Source organism: Pituophis catenifer, unplaced genomic scaffold, assembly GCF_029215685.1.
Source record: "Pituophis catenifer annectens isolate HBS135680 unplaced genomic scaffold, rPitCat1.0.hap2 SCAF_2, whole genome shotgun sequence".
Classification (NCBI taxonomy): Eukaryota; Metazoa; Chordata; class Lepidosauria; order Squamata; family Colubridae; genus Pituophis; species Pituophis catenifer.
The window spans coordinates 94,492,266-94,513,148 of NW_027256882.1; the positions used below are offsets into that span (position 1 = coordinate 94,492,266).

Consider the following 20,883-nt stretch of genomic DNA (forward strand, 5'->3'; position numbering starts at 1 on the left):
AGAAGGGTTGAACTCTAAAAGCTCTGAAAATGAGCAAATGGGTTAAATAGCATGAATGGATTTTATGTCTCTGAATGTGGACTCCCCCCCCCCCCGAAATATAGTTTTCTACAAGTTAACCAGCCACTAGAAGTGCTAGAGAGTCAAATGATAATAACTCAATATTAGCCTTTCTTTTTCTGAAAATGAAACAGAGAGGAAAAAGAGAGAGGATCTATACAAGTCATGTTAGTTGTTGTTCTTATCACATCTTGATGTTGAAATTTGATATTGCATCGTTTGCTGAAATCCCCCTTTTTTTGTATTATAAATAATACAAATACAAATAATAAATACATAAATAAATACCCAGTCTCTCTGTCTAGTAGGTGGCAATCATGTGGAGTGAAAAACTAAGCAGTGCCAGACTTGTTTATTATTTGGAGAGGAGACAACCAGAAAACTTCCAGGTGTGAGCAGTGGACTAGACTACAGTAAACCTTTCAGAATTGCTACTGGCCTGTATCCAAGAACACACATGCTGTTACGTCCAATGTCCTTTATCTTGATATCTGCTTGCTGATCCACTTGATGACTTGAGACAAAGTACACTGGACACTGCAGCTTGGGGCTATGATGGTTTTGACCAGGGGTCAGCAACCTTAAACACTCAAAGAGCCACAAAGGTCTTAACCGGAAGCCCCCTATTCAATTCTGCAGCTGACCAGAAGTCTGGTTCCCCCACCATAGAGTCTGCTCCTAGCACGGCGTCCTTTTTCCTCTACCTGTCCTAACCGAAAACCCTATCAATTGTGGAGCTGACTAGTGACAGGGAGCTGCAGCAGAGGGATGAAAGAGCCACATGTGGCTCCAGAGCCACGGGTTGCTGACCCCTGGACTTGACTGTAGAATATGTAACCCTATGATAGGCATGTATTCACCTCCATTATTTTACTTTTCTTTTTGTAGAAAATGTAAAACCACTTAATGTCTATGAAGATTCTCAGTCATCCAGTTTAGCCATCTGGGTCAGAAAACCAGAAAGTCCAGTTGCCTCTTGAAAAAGCACCTTTGGGAAAACCACTTAATATTATAGCTTGTTTTAGGACAGGTATCCATTAAATTATAAGTAATAGTAGTAACTCACTAGTACTAATTTACAAGGAGTTTTGAATTTCTCCAGATTTCTCAATATTATCTAATTAATGTGGGACTGAAGGATAATTAAATATATTATAACAATATTACCCACTCCCAAATTAATATTTTAATTGCTAAAGCTCCCTGTTAGAACCTAGGACAAGAAATAGAAAGTCAGGAAGTCATAATGAGTCATTTGAAGGAGCAAATGAAAGTAAGAATAATTATACCAGGGAAAGAGATTAAGTCCTATCCAGGGATGAAATCCAAAATTTTTCCCTATTGGTTCTGTGGGTGTGGCTTGGTGGGCATGGCAGGAGAAGGATACTGCAAAATCTCCATTCCCACCCCACTCTGGGGCCAGCCAGAGGAGCATTTGCCGGTTCTCCGAACTACTCAAAATTTCCGCTACCGGTTCTCCATAACCTGTTAGAACCTGCTGGATTTCATGCCTGGTCCTACCCAACATTCAAACACATCTGGATTCTTTTTTAATGCAAAGGGCAAGGCTACTCTGAGGATATATTTTGGATCACTGTCTTACTCCTGTAAATAAAACATTATGGGACTAGGCATAATTTTCATTATTCCAAGATTTATTTATTTTACACCATGTTAGAGGTATGTTAAACTTTGTTTTCACCTCTTTTTATTACCTACTGCTAATACAACTAACTGATACAACTCTTAGTTCAGATTATTGTAACCCAGATTTGGTAGTTCTCTCAGAGCCTCCAATTTGAAAGCAGATTGAAATGGCTATATACAGTGTCATACTGATGGTGATAATGATGCAGTAATTAAAGGTGAAACCCCCCCCAGTACTTCACTTCATATTCTCTTTTTTAAAAAGTTGCTACAGAGATAGAGAAAACATAGCATTAATTATTTTCAGTATCCTTACTGAGTTCTATATGGCAAGCATCTGAAATAGTTTTACATATTCTGCAATATATTCCTGCTCTCCAGGATACTGCAGCATATTTGCAAGTAGATGTATAGCTTAATAAAGGCTGGCAAAAAAAGAAAAAGAAAAAAAAAGGCTAATCAGTTATCTATCTACCTGGAAATATGCTGTAGTAACCTAAGGCAGCTAGAATATCTAGCAGAATATTTAAAGGTGTCTGAATTATGCAAAAACCCAGATCAAGTTTATGGGTGAATTCATACTGCATTTTAGTGAGAGGAAGGCCTTTGACTCATACTGTGCTTTTTTTTTTTTTACTTTGTAATGCACCTTTTTTTCATACTCATTTCATAACAGAGTTGCTATGGCCTCCCATCCTTCATTTTAAAAAGTGTTGGCTTTGGCATGGAAATAAAGTAGTATGCATTAAAAAGTGAAGAGTTTAGAAGGTTACATTCAAGTGCTTTCAGTTCACTTCCTGGAGCCAGCTGAGACTCAAAGCAACAGGATAGAAATGTACAAATGCCCCCTTGTCACTCTTGGCAGGATGCCAAACCTGAAACAAGGGAAGCTCAATATATCAGAAGATTGGCTTCACATACCAAAATTGAGTCCAGTTACCAAATATCTTCCAAATTCTAGGGAAACAAAGGCTATGCTTAATTTTCCATAGACAAAAGTAGAAAAACCAACTGGTAAAGTCTGATCCAGACTGAAGCTTTCTCTGGTATAATAATCAAGCATTTGTATATTCTGTCCTTACAGCATTTTAATGGGAGAATTTTATGTGCTTTTAAAAAGGTGGCTTTTTAAAGACTTTCTTTCTCCTCCATCTCACAGAGCTTCATCTCTCTGCATTTTTTTAAATTTATTTTTTATTTTTTATTTTGATTTATATGCTGCCCTTCTCCGGAGACTCAGGGCGGCTTATAAGGCGTTAAGCAATAGCCTTCATACTTTTGTATATTTTATACAAGGTCAGCTTATTGCCCCCACAAACCGGGTCCTCATTTTACCTACCTTAGAAAGGATGAAAGGCTGAGTCAACCTTGAGCCTGGTGAGAATTGAACTTGCAGTAATTGCAGGCAGCTGGAAGCTAAATACTATCTTTAACAGTAGCATTAGTCTGCTGCGCCACTCAGGCTCTTGGGATCTATGTTTTGTAGTTAAATGCTTAAAGGTAAAGGTTCCCCCTCACACATATGTGCTAGTCATTCCTGACTCTAGGGGGCGGTGTTCATCTCCATTTCAAAGCCGAAGAGCCAGCTCTGTCCGAAGACGTCTCCATGGTCATGTGGCCGGCATGACTAAATGCCAAAGGCGCACGGAACACTCTTATCTTCCCTCCAAAGGTGGTCCCTATTTCTCTACTTGCATTTTTTACCTGCTTTCGAACTGCTAGGTTGACAGAAGCTGGGACAAGTAACGGGAGCTCACCCCGTTACACAGCACTAGGGATTCAAACCGCTGAATTGCCGACCTTTTGATTGATAACTGCGTCCCCTATGTTAAATCCTTAACTAGATCGCAATTTCTAGTTGGCTTTGGCGGGAGCCCACTTGGCTCAGGCCTGGTTAACACTTGAATGGGTGTCAATCAGGAGATCCCACAGTGGCAGGATAGACAGACATATAAAAGAAATATATCCTGAAGGATAAGACTGGCAAACCATTTCTATACAATTGTCCAGAAAATGACATGGGTAATTCCATGCGAGCATAAGGAGTTAAGGTATATTTTTCTTACTGCATGCAGTCTGTTCCCTGCCTCCTTGTATGGTCATATCAATATTTAAGGTACTTGGGAAATTGTTTTCAGTTACTTATTCAGACCTGTGAAGAAAAAGAAATTGGACTGACTTAGGTGTATATAACAGTGTTCAGTGTTCCTATCCATTATTTGGCCCGCTGGGAGCTCATTACAGGCATCTGCTTCCAAAGAGAGTATCTTCTATTCAGTAATTTTATGAGTAGAGGCTTTGTTTGGGTCACCCTGAATCTTCCTAGCCTAAAACTAAAATCTAAAGGATTTTTATACGCTCCCCTGGAAATTAGGGGGTAGTCAGCTAATCTAGGTAAATCGGTAGAAAGTGTTACTAAAGTTAAGATTTTCAGGCACATCAAAAGACAAGTCATGCTGAAGAACCTGACTTCCACAAGAGTAAGCCCTGTTTTACTAATCTGTCAGAATACTTTTGAGACATCAGAAAATCATGTGGAAAAATGCTTCTGATAGTCCTTCAGTGAGGAATCAGAATGAAGTCATGACAAAATATGAAAAAGGTTATTTTGGAGAATGGACAGACTAAGGAATACATAATTAATTTTTGCATTAATTTTTGCATTCATTAATTTTAATTAATGAAAAGGCATTATGAGCTATGGTGGCGCAGTGGTTAGAGTGCACTACTGCAGGCTACTTCTGCTGACTGCCGACTGACTGCAATTTGGCAGTTCAAATCTCACCAGGCTCAAGGTTGACTAAGCCTTCCATTCTTCCAAGATGGGTAAAATGAGGACCCAGATTGTTGGGGGCAATATGCTGACTCTGTAAACCGCTTAGACAGGGCTGTAAAGCACTGTAAAGCAGCATATAAATCTAAGTGCTATTGCTATTATATTGCATCAACAGAAATATAGATCAAGAGAAGACATTCTTCCTCTCTGTTCTTTGTTGGTTATAATATTGTGTCCAATTCTGGGCATTACAAAGCACACTGACGAAATGAAATGTGTCCTGAGCAGAGGTGGGTTTCACATAATTTTACCACCGGTTTGCTGTGCACCAAAAATGTGAGCGCCTTCCGCGCATGCACACGGCTGTCCATGCAGGTGCTTTCCTCACGTGCGCAGTTTGCATGCATGTGTGTGGCTTAGAAAACGTAGCTACATAGGATGGCATAGCACCGGGGCGGGGGTGGTGAGGCAGGCCCATCCCAAGTGGCTACTACCGGTTCGCCCAAACCAGTCCGAACAGCCTGAATACCACCACTGGTCCTGAGTAGAATGATCAAGATTGGAAGGGGTTGGAAGGGAAAACTTATGAAAAACATTGGAAGAGATGGACATAAGATTATTGGGCACTGTTGTGACCCAGGCCCAAGTAGTTAGTATTAAATACAAACAGTTCGAAAACAAACAGACTTTATTAGAACAGCTGAGAATTAACTCATTCTCAGCATAGTCCAAACTAAATTAAAGCAAATTCTTCAAAACACCATTCCTCAGTTTATTACCGACCTTGGGATAATTAGACAAACTGCCAAAGGCTTTTCTTGGCAAAAGTTCAGAAGCAGGAGACGCCGACAAGAAATGAATACAGTGAAACAAGAAGTAAATCTCTCAACGTTGTTTTCCGGCAAAGAGGCCAAGAGACGTTGCTGGTCTTTTAAGCCTTACGGGAAGGGCCAATCATCTTTTGGCCCTACTCCCGAGTCGTCCTCTCTGCTTTATCTGCTCCTGCCTTCTGGCAGCTATTCTCATACGTGCACTAGGAATAGGCTCCTCCTGTTCCTCTACCTCTCTACTGTTAGCCTCTGGAGGCTCCGAAGTCCGCATATCACTCTCCAATGGCCCTGGTCCCATCTCTGCCTCCGATGCAGAACCCTCATCTGGGTCTTCCCCAGCCTCCAGGACTGGCCCATGTTCTTCCTCAGCCTCATTGCTGTCCAACTCCACTGCCAGCTCCGCAGGCTGCTGGCGGACCACAACAGGCAGACCTATAGCCACATGTGAACATCTATCATGTAGAACACAAAACAGATTGTTGAGAGATGTTCCAGATGACATGACAAAAATTGATTTAAATTATAAAGACACAGGTAGTCCTTGACTTACAACAGTTCATTTAGTGACCGTTCAATGTTTCAACGGCACTGTAAAAAGTTACTTATGACCGTTTTTCACAGTTACAGCCTTTGCAGCATCCCCATGATCATGTGATCAAAATTCAGATGACAAAAAACAAATTCTCACTTAACAACAGAAATTTTGGGCTCAGTTGTGCTTGTAAATCAAGGACTACCTGTACAGCCTTCACCTGAATATTGTAGAAAATTTCAAATAATTGATTTCCGACAATGGAACAGACTACCTTAGGTGCCTGCACTGGAGGTGCATAGTGGGTTGAATGGCCAGCCATCTAGGATACATAGCAGTAGATTTCTGCACTGGGCAGGGAGTTGGGCATTTAGAGAAATGGGAATTCAAGAACATCTCATAATCTTCATGGGAAACTTATATACAATACAGGTCAGGAAGTCATAATATGGACAGAACATGGTGAAAAAGACTGGGTCCAGGTTGTCAAAGACATGAAACAAGGCTGTATCCTCTTACTTATTGATATGCTGAATCAATTACAGGAAGATGGATTGGGAAAAGATGGGCATGGTTAGAAAATTGGAGGAAGAAACATCAATAACCTGCAGTACACTGATGACATTACTCCGTGAGCTGAAAATGCAAAAAAAAAATCTGAAAACTGTAGTAATAAAAGTCAAAGAGTGGAAAAAATAGGACTAGAATTAAATACAAAGAAGACTAAACTAATGACTAGAATTACAAGAACCAGCCTTAAAACTGGCAATGAAGATAATGAAATGGTAGACTGTTTCTGCCTTTTAAGATTAACCATTAACAGTAAAAGGAGCAAACAGTCAAAAGTCTGCGGCAGACTGTAATTTAGGAGAGCAGCCACAAAAGACTTGGAAAAGATATTTAGATTCCTTATTATGTAGATTTACCTCTTCCAACCTATTGTCCACTGTGCCTTTCTCAAGATGTGCTCTCATAGTTTGGTCAGTACTTTACAGATTCTTCTTCTCTTCCTTGCTGTACTTCTATTTCCATCAATTTCTCTGGCCTTCCATCTTGGTAATGACTGATCAAACTTCATCTTCTAGCATTAGAGGCTCTAGTAAATGGGGAACAACATCTAAGGCAGCAGCCCCAAACCTTTTCAGCGGCTCAACCCGGTGCAGGGGGGGGCGCATGTGTGAGTGACAGTGCATGTGTGACTATGCATGTGTGCACAGCTCCATTTTTGTGTGTGCCCTCCACTTGCGCGAATGGAGCTTTGTGCTTGCCATTCTCGCGCGCATGAAGCTCCACTCACGCAAGCGGATGTCGCTTGAGTGGAGGGCACTTGTGCTCATGTGCAAAGCTCTGCTTGCATGAGTGGAGCTTTGTGCATGAGCGCAGCGCCATCCACTCGCACAAGTGGACCTTTGTGTGCGAGTACAAATGCCCTCCGCTTGCACAAGTGGAGCTTCACATGTGCATGTTTAGCCAACGCTTACACAAGTGGAGCTTCACATGTGCATGCTTGCCCATTTTTCTTGTGGCTCAGTTTTGAACAGGCTGTGGCCCAGTAGTGGGCTCTATTAGCCTGGTGGTTGGAGACCCCTGATCTAAGGTATCGTGGATGTATCACTACTACAGATTTCAATGTACTCTTTCCATCTTGGTTTATCTTCCTTGAACCATATATTGGTATTTCTATTATGATTTGTCTCACAGTCAGCCAGATGTTTAGATTGGATTTGGCATTTTTATTTGCCTATTGAATCCTTACCAAAGACCTGGGACCTGGCAGATGTTGATGTTTGATGGTGTTAAAGGTATAACCCAAAAGATGTAAACTGTTCCAAGAAAAGCTACCTTTTCCAATTGACCAATGTCAATTGGTCAATTGGACGGGGACAGAACACTGACAGTGTTCAAGGGGTGCTCCATTTATTTCGGAATCGCACCCAAGGCGCCTATTATCACCAGTACTACCTTTACTTTCTTTTGCCACAGTCATTCTTTTTCTATTGGCAAATCTTGGAATTTTGTTTTTTCTCTTCTCTTCTGCTCTCTCCAGGTACTTCCACATCCACTATCTGGACATTTTTGTCTTACTTTCACCATCATTATATGCCAACTTTATTTTGTGCAGTTCAGGGCACTGCACGTCATGTACCCCACCTTCTATTCTTCACACAACAAGAACCTTCTGTCTAGTGGCATAAAATACAATATTGGCTTACCGTTGTTTTCTGACACCTTTGGTGTTTCCATTCAAGTCACTTACCTTCAACATCTTCCTATATCACTGTGGCTTAACTCAGCAGTCTGCTTCTTCTAGCTGGACAGCTGGGATAACGTTCATACCTTGGACAACCTTGCTTGGAGGCTGAACTCTTAGTGTATAGTCTATTGTACTTTACTTAATCTTCCCCAAATCATAGTCCACCCCCATCCTCTGCCAGCATGAAGTAGCACAGCAGGACCTGAGAAGGATTTGTGATTTAATAAATGCATAAATCAAGCAATGTGGCTTATTGAATAAGGTAGTTCTCAACTTAAAACAGTTCACTTAGCGACCATTCAAAGGTACAACACTACTAAAAAAAGTGACTTATGATCATTTTTCACACATATGACCATTGCAGCATCCCTATGGTCATCTGATCAAAATTCAGACACGTGTTATTAACTTTACCTGCAGTGATTCACTTGACAACCGTGTCAAGCAAAATCGTAACAAATTTAACAAATGTCTAATTTAGGGGGGAAAAAAAGGGCTCAAGTGTGGTTGTAAATCGAGGACTACATGTACATTATGATTGAAAGAAACCACAATCCAGTGCAGTTGTAAACCAATCACATACTCCGTCTGCAAACTCTGAGCTCGCTTAAAAGCTATTGTTTATAACAGAAACTTTAGGACTTCAGTGACTTTGTGATGTCTTTGGCTCTATTTCCTCCTGAGGGCAATATTCTAATTGTTGCCACAGTAAATTGCTTTAGTAGAGAACACATGAATTGCCTCATGAAGCAAGATCAATGATCCTTCTATCGCTTGCTCTCCAATAGCAGCCGATATTGAAGCAATAATCTTCCTTAATGAACCTATTTTGCCAGTGATGTTTGATTTTCACATCAACCGATGCACCTCCAGAATACAAGAAGTGAAAGTTACTCCATCTATTGCTTATCCTATTTAATTCATAACCACAGAATCCTATTCAAACCCTGTGATTTTAGGAACGATCCATATTCAGAATAATAATGAGGAAATTAATCCGGTATATTCAAGTGAGGCAGGGAACAAACTATCAAATGAAATAGTTTATCCCATACAGGAGAGAAGTACAATATCCTGGGAACCCACAAAGTGTAGAACACAATTAAAGCCCAAAGGGAAAAAATATATGAAGTGAACAGAAGAACTGAGGGAAAAAAAAATGATTTCAGTTGAAAGACAGAAAGACCAAGAGCTCAAAATGTATTTCACATACCTATGTACCAGTGACATGGAGATAAATTCTGCATTACTTTCACACCAATCTTCATTCAGTTTGATGAAAGACAACTTGTTTGTAACATTTCTTCAAAGAACGAGAGATTTGGGTGACATTTTTATGAGTAGAAAGCACTTACTGTATTTCATTATGAGATAGTTTAGAGGGGTCACTGTGTCTTTCACTGTACATTTTTTCCCCTTCAGCTTTCTGTACTTTCCCTGAATTTTCTTGTTCAATTCATCAATTCAGTTTAATTCATCAGGGAAGACATATTATATACTCTGAAGGAATTCTTCCCTTGACTTTTTCAGGTTGCCAGATATAGCCAGGCAGAGAAGCTTTGGGGAGATGGAAAGATCAGCAAAGAAAACAATAGCATCACCTTCAATACAAAGGAAGTCTAAAATATCACCAACAATTCAAAAGAAATTGACAAGCACTCTGAGAACAAGGTAGGAAAGTAAAAAAAAAAAACTCTAGGATCTGTAGCATTTATTAATAAGAGTTCTAATTCATCTCACTCCAAAGGCTCAAACTGGGTCATAAAGTATGATAACACATAAAAGTTGCAACATCTGTGTGATGGCATTAGCTTGTCAATGTCATATATGTGTCTCTTGGCACCCACCAGGAAGGAAGGAAGCAGGCAATTGATGACATTGGCATCATATTAGAGGTGAAATGCTCCTGGTTCGGACCGAATCGCCCGATCCAGTAGCCATGGTGGCGGGTAGTTCGGACAACCGGTAGCAAAAATCCCTGCCCCCTCCCCACCATGCCCCGCTGAGCTGCACGATCATCAGAGGTTTTTTTTTTACTTTTAAAAGCATTTTTTCTACAACTTCTTCTGCCGAAAAAAATGCTTTTAAAAGTAAAAAAAAAGCCTCTGATGATCGCGCGGCTCAGCTGGGCTCGTCAGAGAGCATTTTTTTCTGCAACCTCTTTAGCGGAAGAGGTGATTAAAAACTGCTTTGAAAAGGCTCTGCCAATCAGGCAACACTGCTGGGATCGTCAGAGCCTTTTCAAAGCATTTTTTAACCACCTCTTCCCCGGAAGAGGTTGCAGAAAAAAATGTTTTAAAAGTCTCTCTGACGAGCCCAGCTGTATTGCCTGATTGGCAGAGCCTTTTTAAAGCATTTTTTTGCATTTGCAGAAAAAAATGCTTTAAAAGTTAAAAAAAAAAAAAAAGTTGGCCACGCCCACCCAGTCACATTACACCCCCACACCAAGCCATGCCACCAGAACCGGTAGTAACAAATTTTACATTTCACCCCTGCATCATATCATTGTGTAAATGACACGGTTATATCATTGTACCATGTATTTGATGTAAGGATACAAATTACATCAATTGTAGGATGATATTATGTTACACCTTTCATCATTTTTATGTTATCCTGGCTTGTAATTTATGCTGCTGTTACTCTCCTATCAAAATACTAATCACACCTTATGCTCCTTAGCCTCTATCCTCAAACTAGACCGACCATCTGCTGCAATTGGCTGAGGCATTGAGATGTTATGCAGTAAATGACAAGTGGCTATTAGAATTTGGACATCAGACATTTTGTTAACAGAACCAGAACTTAATAGTGCTTATGAAAATAGAGGCAAGTTGTAATGGCCAATAGGAATAACCTTGAGGAATAGGAAGAAGACTTGAACCAAGGCCACAAAAATGAAATATCGGTCCTGAGCAGAAATGTAATTTGAGTAAGCATGTCAGATAGGACTCTCCTTAGTTTTCAAGAGAAAAACCACTTCTTACTGATTTTGATAACAGTGAATCTAATCAGTTCTGTAAATAGTACATTTAATTTTGGGAGAGCTTCTTTAGACCTTTCCCAGTCCTCGCATTCTATATCTGACTTAATGAAACCTTTTGTATTCTCCCTGCATTCTAATTGGCAAACACTGGGGAGCTACCAAGGCAGTCTAAAATTTTAGTGCTTATTATAATTAACTGTGATGCTAGTAATGCACGAGCACGCATGTTTCATTAGTTTGGTTAAGCTCGCCAACACACACGCTCCTCATCCAGATTCATTTGTAATGTATTCTTCATCTTCCTGGAGAAAAAAAAATAATATGGGATGTGATTATTGCTATGCAGCTTCACTTTGCATAATTTGCCACGCTCAGGATTTATGTCACTTGGGGTTTCTGACTTGGCAAGAGTCTTTCCTCTAATGGGTATGCGTTAAGTGAGCCAGGAAAGACAGGCGGTAAAAATGGGAAAGAGAGACATAGGATGGATGGAGAGTTACCCCATGAAGAGCTAGTCCCTAAGCAAGTCAGACAGAGCTACTTCTTTCATGAAGGATCTGCTTTCTCCAGGTGGCAAATCGTTGAAAACATCTGGTTTAGAACCTAAACTTGAAAAATACATTATCGTTCAGCAATGTGTGTAAGAAGGCATTAACCTATGCAGGATTGTGTTCCAACTAACATGAAATAATAATAATAATAATAATAATAATAATAATAATAATAATAATAATAATAATAATAATAATAATAATAATAATAATTTTATTTCTATACTGCCCTTCTCCCGAAGGACTCAGGGTGGTGTACAGCCTATTAAAAGCACAAGACAAACATCAATTAAAATAATTTAAAATTATTAAATAATTTGGCTCAATTATTAAATAATTTGGATCAATTTAAAAAAAGCCTGAGTGGCTGAATATTCAGAGTGGAAATGCCCCCCATTTGTCCTTAGTATTCAAGAACTGGAACAGAAGCAGAAGGTCTGATTGATTTTTGAAGAAAGACAAATCTCAGGAGATTATAGAAAATGCTCTAAACTGGGCAAAAGCTCAAGTTCATTATAGTCCAAAGCATTTCCTGTAATTTCTAGAGATATTTGTAAAAAATTAGCAATGTTGGGCATACCTCTTGGGAAAACAATTCCAGTACCTGCAGACTAATGGCAGGTCATGAGTGTTTTAATGAAATTTGCTTCAAAGTTACTGAATAAGAGATAAAAGCTTCAGCAGCTAGTTATGTATCCGTGTCTGTATCTCCCAACATTTAATTTGGGAATTTCTTTGCATTAACATCTTGGTTTCCAGGCTTCTGTTGAATAAAAGATTCAGTTAGTCACTCAAGAAAATTTGTGGTGCTGGGAAAGGAGATCTCATTTATTTATTTACTTAAACCAGTAGAATTCTTTTTGTATCTTGGTTTTTCAATTCTAATACTTTCCTAGCCTCACCAGAAGTCGTTGTGTCAATAATTTATATTTTCCATGAATAACAACCAAGTGTTGGCACAATGACTTTCAGGTAATGCTGTGTGAAGCCTTACCTGAATATGGATATTTGTGTGTTCTGAGGATTGGTTTGCCATTGTGTTAAATTCTTCAGAACAATGAATTTGGCAAAAGATGTCACACACCCCTACATTGCTTTTGTTCAACGAAGAAAAATGCTACGGCCACTGATAGATTTTCCCTTTATTTAAATTATTTGGATTATGCATTTCAATTGCCTCTCTCATCATTCTGGGGTAATACTTGTTACATCATACCAGGATGCTGATGTTCTCTAACTCTATTTTGGGATTTGATTAAATTTTAAGATGGGTGTTCATCCAAGGCTGATTGCCTCTTATAGTTATACCTAGTGTTTATTTCCAAATTTAACAGATGTTCCCTATCTGTTAAATTGGGTTAATTACAGTACTCTCCTTGATATCAGTAATTATTCCCACAGATCGTAGTTTGCAAAACTATCTATATTACTGTAAGTAGGCACTTGGGGCATGCATACATATATACATACATACTGCGCGCACACACACACATATCAGTGTATAGTGTATACTATACACTGTCATGCCAACCTCATAGTCCCATAATCATGTATGTACTTATATGTATGTGCACCAGGGGTGGGTTCTACTTACCTTTACTACTGGTTCGCAACGGGGCTGCGCAGAAGCTTCCTGATGGCGTCTGGGTTGGTGGGCGGAGCCTCCTGCCGGTTTTACTACCGGTTCTATAGAACTGGTCCGAACAGGGGGCAACCCACCACTGATGTGCGCACACACACACACACACACACACACACCCCTATAATACACAATCATGCGACTGTGAGATTGGTATGATAGTTGTAACTTTGAAGACAGGTTATAAGTCACTTCTTCCAATGCTGTCCAATGCTTTAAACTGTCATTAAACAAATTGTTGTAAATCAGGACCTAGTTAGACCTGGAATAATATGGATAACAGTTGTGGCTTCTGTTCTCTCTCCAATTATTTTTACTTGTCCTACCGTATCTGGCAAGAGAAACATGCTCCAGGTTGGCTAAGGAGGACCCTTTCTGCTGGAGCATCTGTCCTAGGAAATGTAATTAGGTCAATCCTAACTTTGCTGGCCTTTTGCAAGGTCCCAAAAACTTGGCTTTGCACCCTAGCCTGGGGCCCCATTTGTCTGATAGAGCCCATGTAATCCTTCTGCCACTTTGGAATTTTAAGTAGTTTTGGTTTTGGTTCCAGGGGTTTAGAGAACGTATTCCGGTTTCCATGCTGCAAGTAGAGGCTCATTGGTTGCTTCCTTTTCATTAGAAATAATATACCAAAATGTAGTTATCCTGCAGTGAGGAGACCTCGCAACCATGCTAATGATAGTGTTGAATAAAATACGATTGGCTTAATTCATCCAATATATAAGCTCAAACAAAAAACATGGAGGCCTGAGGTATGAACCCAACCATAATGATGATACAAAATCTGAGGCATTGATTGGAACTGAGCCAAATAATGGAAATGGGACAATTGTAGATGTTCCATTAAGCACATATGCAGTACATTGCAAATGTTATAATTTTGCTGATGTTTCATAAAATGATCCTGTTCAGATGCTGGTGTAAATAATCATATGTGGCTACCATAGGAATTCTGTATTTCATCTTTTCTGTCTGGCTCAGAAAGAGTTCATAGTGCAATCTACAATTTACAGATTTGATATCTCAATGAGTAAAGTTAAGAGCAGAACAACACAATCTCTTTTAGAAAGAAAAATAAGTGAATTTGTTTACATTTACTTGAAAAGGCCAGATACTATAAAAAACATTCTAGCTACTTGCATGAACCAATCCTCAATAAACATTTTTTTCCCCTCTCAGGACTCCTTCTTACTTTTAAAAATGATGAAGGAGCTTTTATTTGTATGGGTTATATTTATCAGTATTTACTCCGTTAAAAATTGAAATTGACACATCTGTTACCACTACCACTTCTCACAGTTGTTTGACGAGATTTTAATATTATGCTGTATTTCAGCATAGGCTAGCAAATAATTTTAACAGAATAACAGAGTTGGAAGGGACCTTGGAAGTCTTCTAGACCAACCCCCTCACTCAAGCAGGAAACCCTATACCATTTCAGACAATCAAGAGATTTTGTTCAATCTCTTCTTAAAACCTCCAGTATTGGAGCACAAGGCAAGTCATTCCACTGTTTAATTGTTCTAATTGTCAGGAAATTTCTCCTTAGTTCTAGGTTGGTTTTCTCCTTGATTAGTTTCCATCCGTTGTTTCTTGTCCTGCCTTCAAGCGCTTTGGAGAATAGCTTGACTCCCTCTTCTTCGTGGCAGCCCCTTAGATATTGGAACATTGCTATCATGTCAATTTTGATTTTATGGACCACAGAGAAAGTGTTGGGGGACCCTCAGGTATCTCATGATCACACCTTAAGAAACATTTTCTTCATTCATATATTCTGGTGATATTTTTACAAATTGCATGTCAATCCTTGCCAGTAGTAAACATAAACTCATTCTCTATGGGGACTCCCATTCAGACCAAATGTTGCCAAGATTCAAAAAGAAGAAAACTTTGTAATTGGAACCAGCGACAGAACTATTAGAATCAAAATACCACAGGACCATTTTAATACTTAAACAAAACCCAATGCAGGTCACAGTCTCTTTTCCTCCGGCGAAAAAGGGGCAATTCTTGCTTTCATCTTTTGAAGTGTGCTCCAGCATTTGATCAGTGACACACCACAAGCTAAAGGTTCCCATAAGAAACAGTCAATGTAAAGCAAGGAAGGAGAGAAGAAAAATAAAAATTCCAAATGCTGAAGTTGGATGTTAAAATCAATCCCAAATTCATAATCCAGAATCTAAGTTCAACTTGATTTTGGAGCTGGTTCCTGCAGCTGGCCAGGATCTCCAGATAAGTGGAAATTATGATTCAGGCACATTGCTGTCATTGTAGGTTGGTAATTGCCAATGTGTAATTAAAATTTTAGCTATGATTAATGATTCAGAGATGCAGCCAAGCACATTCGAAAGTGTCCAGATAGCCACTGAATGTTATTCAAATATTGTGAGCCACTTATATTGGGCAGAATGTTAACTTAAAATAAAAGGTTTGTTCAAGCTTGTTGAAGAGTTCAGAGACTATCTATCTATCTATCTATCTATCTATCTATCTATCTATCTATCTATCTATCATCTATCTATCTACCTAGACCAGAGTAATCCTGAATGTAGGGTCTGGGTAGAGGGTAGATATCTGAAGCTAATATGCCATTGCAATGCGGGTGTCCATTGAGCCACAATGACAAGAACTGCAGATAAGAAGAGACAATTTTTGGCCAAATTCTTTTCAAGAGAGTTAAAATTGCCACCCTGAGACTGGTATAGTTTTTGAGCCTGTTCAAGGCATAAAAGGGGTCAAACTGTCTACAATACTTTTCAAAGTCCCATTCTTGTCATCCTAACTTCCCCCTCTTGGCATTTTATAGACTTTTAGCTGTCTTCCATGGGAACTAGAATTTCCACCATAAATGTCCTTGAACCACATACAACTCACTCTCAGCTTTAGGTTTGGGAGAGAGTGAAAAATGAGAAAAATCCTTAGAGACACTACTCTGAGCTTCAGAGAGAATGCATGGGAAAGAAAGATGGCTTACAATAATTTAAAGACTCTCTTTCATCAAGCTAAAGGGAGAAGCTATTACTTTTGTACTTTTTACAGGCTACATCATTGTCTGTCTGTCTGTCTGTCTGTCTGTCTGTCTGTCTGTCTCCACCTACTATCTATCTTCATATGTTGGCCTGTCTATCATCCATCACACATAAAGACCCACACATATAGTAAACAGACACACACACACACACACACACACAGAGTTGGCAGCCTGGACTGTTACTAGGATTGGTTTGATCCATTGTCACAGCTTGCCTAACTCCCTACAGCTTGTGTGGGAGGAGGAACTGACCTGGATGGACATCGGTTCATTTTTTTTTTTTTAGGTTATTATCTGATTCAGCTCTTGATTTTTTTCAACCTTGGAATTAATTGCAACAGAATGAATTGCATGCACGAGAATAACTTGAGCAGTCATAAAATGGCAAAGAAACGGAAACCGTAAATTGGACTGCTACTTGTAGCACACCCATTTTATTTGAATTTCTCTCGGAGGGAATATTATCAATTTTATTTGCCTTTTCTATCTTCAACTTTTATTGGGCTGTCTCTGGTGGAAAGATAGAGTGCACAGGCCATATGTTTCAGGGATTTGTTATCTATTTATTTTCCCTGCCATTTCACTCCTGGTGCTTTCTTCATCTGCTGAAATGACAACCTGCTCATATTTTACCTTAAAATTCCGTAAAGTACCAATTCACTTTTCTAGTGCTAAAAATAAATGCTCCACTCTTGACTTACGTAATGAAAATGTCTGCCTCTGCACTGTTTCAAATTACTTTGACATATTCAATCTTGGATTCAGTTATCAAGAACAACAATTAGCATAAAGGCATTTTTTTTTAAAAAAAAAATAACAGCAGGGAAGATATCTGTAGATTTGAGATTGCAGCAGTTTTAATCTTTGCAGCAATGACACAGTATCGCAAGGATTCTTTTTCCTTAGAAGTGAAAGCAACATTTTGAGTGCTTTATAAAATACTTCCATTTTAATGTTTTATTTTCTTTTACATTCGATTTGAATGTTCCTGGTCTTTATGAGTGTTATTCCAAAATCTGATTCAAATTAAATTCTAGATAAGAGAAATAAGATGCATAGTTAAACATTATTTTGTTGTCTTGTTCTTGTATGAAGTTCGGTGATATCATTACTAATACATGAGGCTGCAGTGGCAGTGTTATTAGCAGTATTTATTGGCTTTAACTGGCTGTTTTTATGACTATTTTATAGGTGTTTCATTGTCTTTATTGTATGCTATCAAGGTCATGGGAACAGGCAACAAACAAATGACAGTACATTCATAAATTAAATAAATCAATATTCCAAATTACAAGGAAAAACATCGTTTAGGTACTGGCCAATTGTGATTAACAGCATCCAATGAATAAATAAATAAACAATAACTAAAGAGTTTGGTCTTGTGTGTATTATACTGAAGGGCACTGTTCTGACTGCTAAGTGCACAAATGCAGCTAGAATAGATAGCTTAAGGAATCTTAATACAAAGAAAATTTGAACTAGGGAAGTAGAAAATTGCAATTTTCCTGTCCTATCCAGGTTCACATGTCAGGGCAGGATGCTAATTTTCCATCAAAACTACCATACGCCAAAATAACTGTCCTCAAAATTTTTTTGGGAAGGGCTTGAATATGAAGGAAAACTGAGGAAAACTGAACATAAATATTTATGTGGCATCTGCTGCACAAAGGATAATGTCTTTTCTTTGGCTGGGCAAGACAATTCTTCAAACATTTGAAGTTGAACAGTTCAGGACTCAGTTTTTCCAATTACAGGTAGCCTTCGACTTACGACCACAATTGAGCCCAACATTTCTGTTGTTAAGTGAGACATTTGTTAAATGAATTTTGCGCCATTTTACGGCCTTGCTTGCCTCAGTTGTTAAGTGAATCACTGCAGTTGATAAGTTAGTCACCCGGTTGTTAAGTGAATCTGGCTTCCCCATTGACTTTGCTTGTCAGAAGGTCGCTAAAGGTGATCACCTGATCTTGGGACACAGCAACGGTCCCAAATATGAACCAGTTGCCAAAGATCTGAATTTTGATCACATGATAGGAAACAATGTTGTCTCAAGACTAATAGCTCCTGATAAACCTGGCCCCATGAATGTCTTATTTTAATCTTCTTTTAAAGCCATCCAAGTTAGTCGCTACCGACACACTTTGTAGCAATTAATTCCATTGGTTGCACTGTGTGAAGAATGCCATTGTGTGAAGTAAACAGCTTCTTTGGGTAGTTGTTAGACTAATGGTATCGTAGACACAAAAACCTTCTATGCTGCCTCTGCATCATGCAAGTTTTATACACCTTGATTAAATCCCTGAACAGCTGTCTTTTGCCTAAGATTAAAAAAAAAACTTGTCTTTTTTTAAAAGGAAGATATTAATGTTCCCTGAATATTTTGGTTGCTCGGTTTTTCCAGGTCTATTCCATCCTTTTTTCAAATGCAGCAATCAGAATAATATAGAGTTCCAGATGTGGACGTAGCAATGATTTATATAAGGCATGTTGACAATTTTATTTTCAATCTCTTCCCTAATGTCCCTTACCATCAAATTTAGCTTTTTCATAGCTGCATCAAATGAAATTGACATCTTAATTGAGCTAATCTTCACTGTGATTTCAGACTTCATCCATCTGCTTAACCCTGCCCTGCTTATCAAGATCATTTGTGAACAAGTTAAAAAGCACAAATCCTAACACAAATCCTTGAAAGGCCACTTCTTACTTCCCTGCATTAAAAAAAACAAAACTCATTTATTCCTATGTTTGCCTGTTGTTTTCTAATCAATTAGTAAACTATAAAAAGATATTTTTCCATCTCATAAATACCTCTGTCTTATGCTTATTCAAGAGCTGCTTAGCAGGGGACCATCACCAAATTTTCTTTAAAAATCCACATATGCAATATTACCTTGGTCCACATACCTGCTGACACTCAGAAAACTTTAGAAGATTGATAAGACAGAATTCATAATTTTAGAATCCATGCTGGTTTTTCTTCCTGTAAATTTTGTTCCTTTAGGTATTTAGGCTTTTTTTTTTACCACTGTTTTCACCAATTTGCTTAGAACAGAAATTAAGCTGAGCAACCTATAATTTCCTAGATCTGTCTTGGATTTTCTTTTTTTTCTTTTTTTTAAAGAAAACTGGTATTCTAGTCTTCTGGCATTGAGCCTAATCTGAGGGACAAATTACATCTTTTTTTGCTAAGAATTCAGCAATTTTATGTTAGACTCCTTTAAAAACTCTTTGCGGATACATCAGAACCCAGTGATTTGTTAAGCGTGTCAAGATGTGTTAGAGCAGAAGTCTTCAATCTTTCTGGCACCAGGGACCAGTTTCAGAAGAAAAATTGTCTTCCACAGACATTTGTGTGTGTGTGTGTGTGTGTGTGTGTGTGTGTGTGTGGTTTCACATGCAACCTAGATCCTGCGCATGCACAGATGAAGCTTTGCTCGCTTGCTCGCTCACCCACCACTTGTGCAGTCCGGTTCCTAACAGGCCATGGACCGGTACTGATCTGCACCCCAGCGAATGGAGACCCCCTAACCTACATTATCTTTTGTTGTTGTTTTCTCAATTGTTTGTTTTTGGATTTCTTCTTGAGAAAGTCAATACAGACTCAGATATCTTCCTATAACTTCAATAGTAAAAAAAAAAGATGCAAAGAATTCATACTGTTTCTCTGCAACTGTCAGACTTCTTTTGAGAAAGTTAGGCTAGAAATAGACAGAAAAGATTGGACTGCCATTTGTCAGAAATGGTATAGGGTCTCCTGCTTGAGTGGGGGGTTGGACTAGATGACCTATAAAGTCCCTTCCAACTCTGTTAATCTGTTAATCTAGGAAAGGACAGAAAACGCTAATTAAGTAGGCTTATTGCAGAACAGCCAATGAAGCCATTACAAAAGAGTACCAGCTATTGTTTGCTATCAAATGCAAGTCCTATTTATAAAGACATCAAGGTTTTATTCTCATTCTCTCCCTCCCTCCCTCCCTCTCCCACCCCCCTCTCTGCTTGCTTTTGCCATGGCGCTCACAACAATCTGTATATGCTACTGGATAATTTATTTTAGTCCCTTGTTACCAACAGCCCAACAACATCCTTAGCTGATTACTTCTTTTAACTGCCCAAAGACTCTGAGAATCAGGCAGCATATCAATTTAATAAATCATCATCATTATTATTAATTATTATGCTTTGCCACAGACAGATTGTATCCTTTTTAAAAAAATCCTTGTTGTCACCCTTCATTATTTTTCTGCAAGACCGCATGTTCCTTTTTTATTCATCTCATTAAGACAGCTTTCCTATTTTGTGAAGAAGCCTTTTAAATCTTTAAAGCGGCTTGGACACCCTTAGGAACAGGCAAGTAGATTCTTTCTTACATTGTAAAATACCATCCAATTGAGCCTTAATCTTTGAGATTTTTAGGTTTTTTTTTTTTTAAAGAAAATATTTATTTCTTTTAAATTTAGTTTTAAACTTGGGCAACAAACAGTATACTAGAAAATAGTTTGAATTCTAACAATAGGATATATACAAGTAGCTGATGTTGGGAAAAGGACCAAAGAAACATCACAAAAAGGTGTGCG

General features: G+C 38.7%; 1 long non-coding RNA gene across 1 annotated transcript in view; it reads left to right on the top strand.

Annotated features, from left to right (window-relative positions):
• The window catches only part of LOC139310465 (uncharacterized), a 65,319-nt gene that overhangs the window by 27,694 nt on the left and 16,742 nt on the right, over positions 1-20,883 (top strand). Inside the window, exon 2 of the long non-coding RNA XR_011599886.1 lies at positions 9,630-9,770. This is a non-coding gene — a long non-coding RNA (uncharacterized lncRNA). The remainder of the gene's footprint in view (positions 1-9,629; positions 9,771-20,883) is intronic.